The following is a 7,583-nucleotide window of genomic DNA, read 5'->3' as shown; positions in this document are numbered from 1 at the left end:
TATTTTTAGAATTATTATAATAATTATTAATTGTTATTAGAGCATTTTAAAAAGGTGGCGTTGCTATGCATTTACTATTGGCATTGATAATAACTCAGGTTTAGAGAAAGGAGGTTTGTGGATCACGGTGCCTCAGGCCTTGACTACAAAATGGAGCTCTTGTTGCCTTGAAAGACCAGATAATTTCATTCTGCTTAAGTCAGCAGACGAGCAATATGTGTAATGATCTTCCCTTCAGCCTCCAGGGTCTGTACAACAATGGCTCCTCAAATGGATCAAGGTTGCTGGCTTCCATATAGGTTTCAAAGTGCAGCTTGGAAATCTGTGTGCAAGAATAGCATAGTAGCTCGAGCTCTAGGAATGACTGGCCTTTGACATGTTTCATTGCTATTCCAAGCAAGCAATACCAAGACTTCAGCTAAAGTCAGTCAAACTGTTTCTTACTTTCACGGAAACTCTGAAGAGATTTCAATGCCCTAAAAGCACAGAACTTAGCTGCTTATTTAAAACACATCCTGCAAGCCTAGTTCCCCATGTCTTGTAGTTTTCCTTGAGTGACAGGCTGGTGCCTATATACTCCTTTTTTATTTTTGCAAGTCAAGTGAGTCTTTATTTCTCCCTATTTAAGAACCTGTTCCTGCCACTCTGGGACTCTCCCTGCACAACACCTGCAGCAGATCCAGAGATAAGGATTAATGTTTTCAATCCTACTTGCTTATTGAGGAATACCAATATGTTATGCTGAATCTGGGAGATCTTTGAAGAATAAGGTGGCAGTGGCAGATGGGGAGAAGAAAAATTTCCAGGACAAATGCTGAATTTGATCAGCTGAATATTATTTTTTTAGATCTTCCAGTTTTTTCAAAAAAATATTTTTATTAGCAATTTCAACATAACAAATTATCAAACCATATAACCATACATTATTTTTCCCCTTTCCCCCCTCTCTTCCATCCATCCCTCCCCTCCCCCACCAAAGACTTCCCTCAGCTCCTCTCTCTGATTTCTCAGCACATATTATTCTCTGTATGTTATAAAATTTTACATATCCTCACATTATCTATCTAACATGTTATCAACCAATAAATTTGTGTATATTCAAATTTGTGTATATTCATGGAGTCCAGTTCATTTTGTTGTCTTTTTAGATAATTTGTAAAAAGCTCCCATTCTTCCTTAAAGCCACAGTTGTCCTTGTCCCACAATTTGTATGTCAATTTAGCCAACTCTGCATAACTCATCAATTTTTCTTGCCACTGTTCTTTTGTTGGGATTTCCTCATTCTTCCATCCTTGTGCTATCAAGACTCTTGCCGCTGTTGTAGCATACATAAATAAATTCTTTGTTTTTCTTGGCAGCTCTAGTCCTACAATCCCTAACAAAAATGCTTCAGGGTTTTTTTTACAAATGTCATTTTAAACATTTTTTTCAATTCATTGTATATCATTTCCCAATTTTTTAAAATTTCTCTACTTTCCCACCACATATGATAAAAAGTTCCTTATTTTTCTTTACATTTCCAACATATATTTGACCCGGTTTTATACATTTTTGCGATCTGTACTGGTGATCAACTGAATTTCACCTTAAGTACAGTGGTGCCTCGCAAGACGAAATTAATTCATTCTGCGAGTTTTCTCGTCTTGCGGATTTTTCGTCTTGCGAAGCAATGCACCCTGGGTATTAACGGTTTTAAGAAAAAGGAAACAAACTTGCAAGATGTTTTCGTCTTGCGAAGCAAGCCCATAGGGAAATTCGTCTTGCGAAGCAACTCAAAAAACCAAAAACCCTTTCGTCTTGCGAGTTTTTCGTCTTGCGAGGCATTCGTCTTGCGAGGTACCACTGTATAAGAAATATTTATTGTGAATGAGAAGAGGTTTCCGTTTTGCAATTACAGCTTATACAGAGGACCCACACCATGGAAAAGAGCTGCAGTGGGAGCAGCAAACTTGCTTCACACAAAAGAATTCACAGAGGGAGAAATAATCAGAATACATTGAGTGTGAACAGAACGTCATTAGCAACTGAAGTCTTTACTGCACATAGAAGAGCCCAAACGGGGAAGAAGCTAGACTGTGGCAACAATAGTCTTATGGTGCCTGAAAATGTATTATGATGTAAGGTTTCATCGCCTAGAGTCTCCATCAGATGTTGCAGAAGTGTTTATAAATGCCTGCACAGAGAGAAAAACTGTCAACTGTGAGATCTGATGGAACTGAACTGCCCAAAGTACGATGTATGACAACTAGGTTTAAGCTTAGATTTATGCAAATAAATAAATGACCATTCACAACGGCAATAATTCATTCTAAGAAGAAGATTAAATTCCTAGCAGTGCTAGTGCCTGATGTGGTCTCCCATTCTGCCTAACGTTTGGGCTGGCCCTAGTTGTAATTTGACAGTTTTACATTGGAGTTTCTTTTTTGAGCTGCTTTGATCAAGAATGGCTACCTCCAGCTCAGCAACAAAGAGGTTAAGGGACCCTGCGATCAGCGACCGAGTCCCTTCTTTGTGTATGTCCTTCATGAGAGATCCAGAGGATGAGAACATGAGGAGGGGCCTTTTCTGCAGTGGCTCCCCATTTGTGGAATGCTCTCCGCAATGAGGCTTGCCTGGTGCTTTCATTACATATCTTTGGGTGCCAAGCAAAAGTAGTTCTCAGGCTTTCGGCTAATTAAACAACCTGTGGCTTCTTAAACTGGGAGGGGGCGGGTATTGTTTTTGTTTGTTATTACGAAATTCATTTTTGTGCTTTTGTATTGTAAACTGCCCTGTGATTTTGGGGGGAAAGGCAGTACAGAAAACACACACACACACACAACAAACAAACAAGAGAGCAAGAGAGAGAATTTAGATATCAACACTAGACTAGTAAAATGTTCATTATATTACGTGGGATCCCTTGCTTTCTTAGCATGCAAGTAGATTTGAGTTGAGAGTGGGGTTGGCATAAAGGCTCCTGATATCATAACAATTGTGATAGTTCTCTAAAGCACCTATCTTTCCTTGAGCTCCTGCTGTTAACCTGCACTTTCAATGACTACAAGATGAGCAGGCACTACATATGACTTATCTGTTGTGTCGTCTGCTTCCCTCTACCCTTCCCAGCCAAATTTTCACTTTGTCCTCCCTCAATAAATAAGGGGCAATTCTATAGCAAGGAGTCCAGAGTACCCGAAAAACATGGAATCAGTCGGAAGTTCCATCATGGAATGTGTCGGAAGTTTTGCCACAAGGAACTGGAAAAAGGTTATTTTAGACACTTGAAGATAACAGTACATAAATGAATTGGACTTCCTGAGTGAGAAAAGATGAATTCTGAGTGACTGCCTAGTAAACAACTTTTCCATATTTCTGTTGTTCTTTGCTCTTGAAATTATTTTTGCGGGTCTTTGGACCATGATAAAGAATGTGTTTGTGAATTCTGGGTGCCCGGGAAGAAAATCTGGGATTACCATCTAGCAGAATGGGGGAAAGCTGGATATTTTTGGAGTGTAAAGGTTAAATATTTTGAATAATTGATATACAAATAATTGGCAGATAGAAAAGCGAAAACCTCTCTTTTCTTTTAATTTCCTTCCTCCTTTGCTTTCTTTATGACTGTTAATTTTTTTATTGTACTCTATCAACTTTATACATATGTTTTGATTTCCGAAGATAAATTTTGGATAAATGAAGATACATATAGAGAGATGATGGGTAGAAGAGAGGAACTTGTGAGAGAGACAGGCCAGAGTGGGTTAACTCCCTTTGAGATATCATCTTGACATCGCCTCCGTAGAAAGAAAAATATATAAATGCCACTAAATAGAAGTCTATTGGGCAAAGATGTTGCAGATCAGAAGGCAATCCAGACAGTGAACAAGATGAGCAGGGAGGGAGAACTCTGGGAATACCCCCAAATGTTTGTCCTGCTCCCCATAATGAAATGCACAAATATTCAATGCACCCTTAGTTTCCATCTCAGCAAAACCTCTTAAACAGGCTATCCAACCATGTGATGTTTTGATTTCCCCCTCTTTTCCTGTTTCTGAAGACCAGCTTCAATGAGCTCAATTTGAGAGGAACGGGGAGTATATAAAGGCTTTTATTCACAATACTGTTTATCTGCTGGATAATCACACTGACACATGGCAAAATGAATCTTAACATTGACTAAGGCAAACTGATACATATTCAGTGCAAAATGTATTTTAAAAAGCAAGCATGTAATAAATAAGAGCTGCCTATATCTAAAGGGCTCTGAAAAAGAATGTTGGTAATTATGAACCCCTTTATAAATACAGAAGACAATGTGGTGGAGCCATTTCCAATTTGTGAAATTGCTAGGATTTACACAGAGACTCACAGGCAATAAATCTGAAGAAATTGCATGATCGCAGAGCTCTCCGCTTCTGTTTCACTTGGAACACTCTTTTATGCCCTGTTTATAAAATATAATGGTAACAGAATTTGCATTAATTCAAACAGCTGAAAAAGCCTCAGTTATGGCAGGCTTATGTGTTGCTTATAATACCCTTAAATAAAATGCTACAATTACAGAACACTATAAAATGTTCAGCGTCCTAGGTAAGAAATCTCTTCCCTCAGAAACAGCTGAAGAATCCATGGAGTTTAATGGAGTCAAATGACAAAGGTTAAAGTACTGAAATGGATACAATAAACCCAGAAGATAAAATGTAGATATATTTTCTGAATATGGAAAGTTGGGCAGCAATTCTGCTGAAGTACTGGGACCTTAAATCGTATAACGTCAGCCCAATCTATTACAATATTTTCAGTTCAGCACACCTGATGCCAAAGCACTCATAGAAACAGCAGTAAATATTGTAGGGAGATTTTTATATGGGCAAGAAAGGTTCGAAAGGGACATATCAGAAAAAGCCTTGGAGGCTACAAAAACCACATGGATTTAATTGAAAAATAAAGTTCTTTATTAAATATGAAAATGGACTACAGCTGAAATCCTATGCAGACTTTATCTGGGAGTAAGCATCATGGAACACAAGGGGTAAGCACACACATGGGTATGCTGTAATTATACCAAAGTACATTAGTCCTAATCCAGTAACACAACTGTGCAATTGCCAGGAGTGCACATGAGGAGTACTTTTAGAAAGCATCAGTTATGCCAAAGAGCTGTTTGGAAGGGAGGCGAGAGGGGGACAGAATTCAGCTCCCCCTCCCAAACAGCTGATCACACATAAATTTTCTTCTAGCCTGTCTATGCTTGGAGCTTCTGCAAGCTAGATTTGTGGGAAGTCCATGGCCTGTTGGCAGGGATTTTGTTCTTTCTCAGGTTTGCGAGACGGGGAGCATTTCCCACCTGTTTACATGAGCATTTGTAAGAGATATGCTTGTGGGAAGCTGTTTCCATGCATTGCCAGCCCATACCTAGACAGGGACAATTATTCCTGCAGGATATTCAAAATATGGAAATTTCCAATGCAGTTTATTAAAAAAACAACAACACTTTCCTTGTGGATAGCAAAGAATCCTGAATATTTTGGAAACCACAAACATCAAAAAGTAAGTAAGTAAGTAAGTAAGTAAGTAAGTAAGTAAGTAAGTAAATTTTTATTTATACCCCACCCTCCGCGGCCAAGACCGGGCTCAGGGTGGCTAACATCAAATGTCAAATACAGTGGTACCTCGGGTAACATACGCTTCAGGTTACAGACTCCACTAACCCAGAAATAGTACCTCGAGTTAAGAACTTTGCTTCAGGATGAGAACAGAAATCATGCTCCGGTGGCGCAGCAGCAGCAGAAGGTCCCATTAGCTAAAGTGGTGCTTCAGGTTAAGAACAGTTTCAGGTTAAGAACGGACCTCCGGAGCGAATTAAGTACGTAACCAGAGGCACCACTGTACATGAAAACACAATCAAACAATTGATTAAAACACAGCTTAAGAATTAGAATCAGGATAAAATTAAATGACTGCCCATGAAATTACAACCACAGGGGTCGGGAACCTCAAGTATTCATCAGGGCCAGCTATCCATATGAGCTGATAAACGAGCCGAAGAGGTAACTTACAGGGTCCCATAGAGAACTGGGCCCAGACCGAAGGCCAGGCAGAACAGTTCTGTCTTGCAGGCCCTGTGGAAGGATATCAAGTCCCGCAGGACCCTGGTCTCCTGCGATAGAGCATTCCACCAGGCTGGGGCCAAAGGCGAAAAGGCCTTGGCCCTGGTTGAGGCCAGTTTAACCTCCTTGAAGCCCGGGACTTCCAAGATATTATTATTTGTGGATTGTAAGGTCCTCCGTGGGGCATACCAGGAGAGGAGGTCCCGTAGGTACAAGGGTCCTAGACCACATAGGGCTTTAAAGGTCAAAGCCAGCACCTTAAACCTGACCCTGTACTCCATCAGGAGCCAGTGCAACTGGTATAGCACTGGATGAATGTGGTCCCGCAGCAAGGACCTCGCAAGGAGCATCACCGCAGCCTTCTACACCGGCTGGAGTTTCTGGGTCAGCTTCAAGGAGACAACATTTTACTAGAGTGGCTACTTTACCTATTTATAGGTAGGTAGCCGTGTAGGTCTGCCGTAGTCAAAACAAAATAAAAAAAATTCCATCCAGTAGCACCTTAGAGACCAACTAAGTTTGTTACTGGTATGAGCTTTCATGTGCATGGTATCTGAAGAAGTGTGCATGCACACGAAAGCTCATACCAATAACAAACTTAGTTGGTCTCTAAGGTGCTACTGCAAGGATTTTTTTTACTTTACATATGAACATCAACAATGTACTTATCCATTCATTCATTTAAAATCTTTTCTGGAGCTTTAGATGGCAAAAACCCAGCAAGAACCCTTCTAAAAATCCCTACAAGCTTATGATACAAAACCAGAGCCATAAAAATAACTTTGTAATAAAAAAATGATAACAACAAAACAACCATCATATTATTTGGGTTCTCTGGTGACATCAGGAGTTTATATTTTTATTTTCCACCACATTTCAATCAAAAGTAGAGCCCCAATAACCTCAGTGATGTTAATGAGGCTTCGCCATTAACCAGTTCAGCCTATTAGAAGATCTGTTTCTATGAGTGCAATAGGAACATGTGGGCAGCCTAATTTGGTGTAGGTTTTAAAACTCTCCATGACAAGACACAGCTAGGGGTCTAGATCTGGCACAGGAAGATCAAATCCCCATGGGCAAGGGGCAAAATATATTCTTGAAACTGGGCTGGCAGCCAGGCAGGTTCCAGCTCAAGCAGGTAAGGGAGGCAAGATTAAGCCATGCAGTCTGCATGACTCCAGAGCTGGACAAATGCTTCAGACTGAGGGCTCCACAATTGCACAGGCCAGAGATGGTTCCTCGTCTCACCTGTTTGCGCTAAAGGTGTGCCAGTTACACCACTTTTGTGGGACCATTTGTGTGGGATATTCAGGGAATCACAGTCAGAGATGGGCAAAGTAGAGGGATTACCAAGTAGTGGTAAGTTTAAAAAGAAAGCAAAAGCAAAAGTAAAAGTAAATCAGCCCTGAGTGCTCACTGGAAGGACAGATCGTGAAGCTGAGGCTCCAGTACTTTGGCCACCTCATGAGAAGAGAAAACTCCCTGGAAAAGACA

Source organism: Podarcis muralis, chromosome 8 (assembly GCF_964188315.1).
Source record: "Podarcis muralis chromosome 8, rPodMur119.hap1.1, whole genome shotgun sequence".
Taxonomy (NCBI): domain Eukaryota; kingdom Metazoa; phylum Chordata; class Lepidosauria; order Squamata; family Lacertidae; genus Podarcis; species Podarcis muralis.
Note: the sequence above shows the minus strand (reverse complement) of the source record.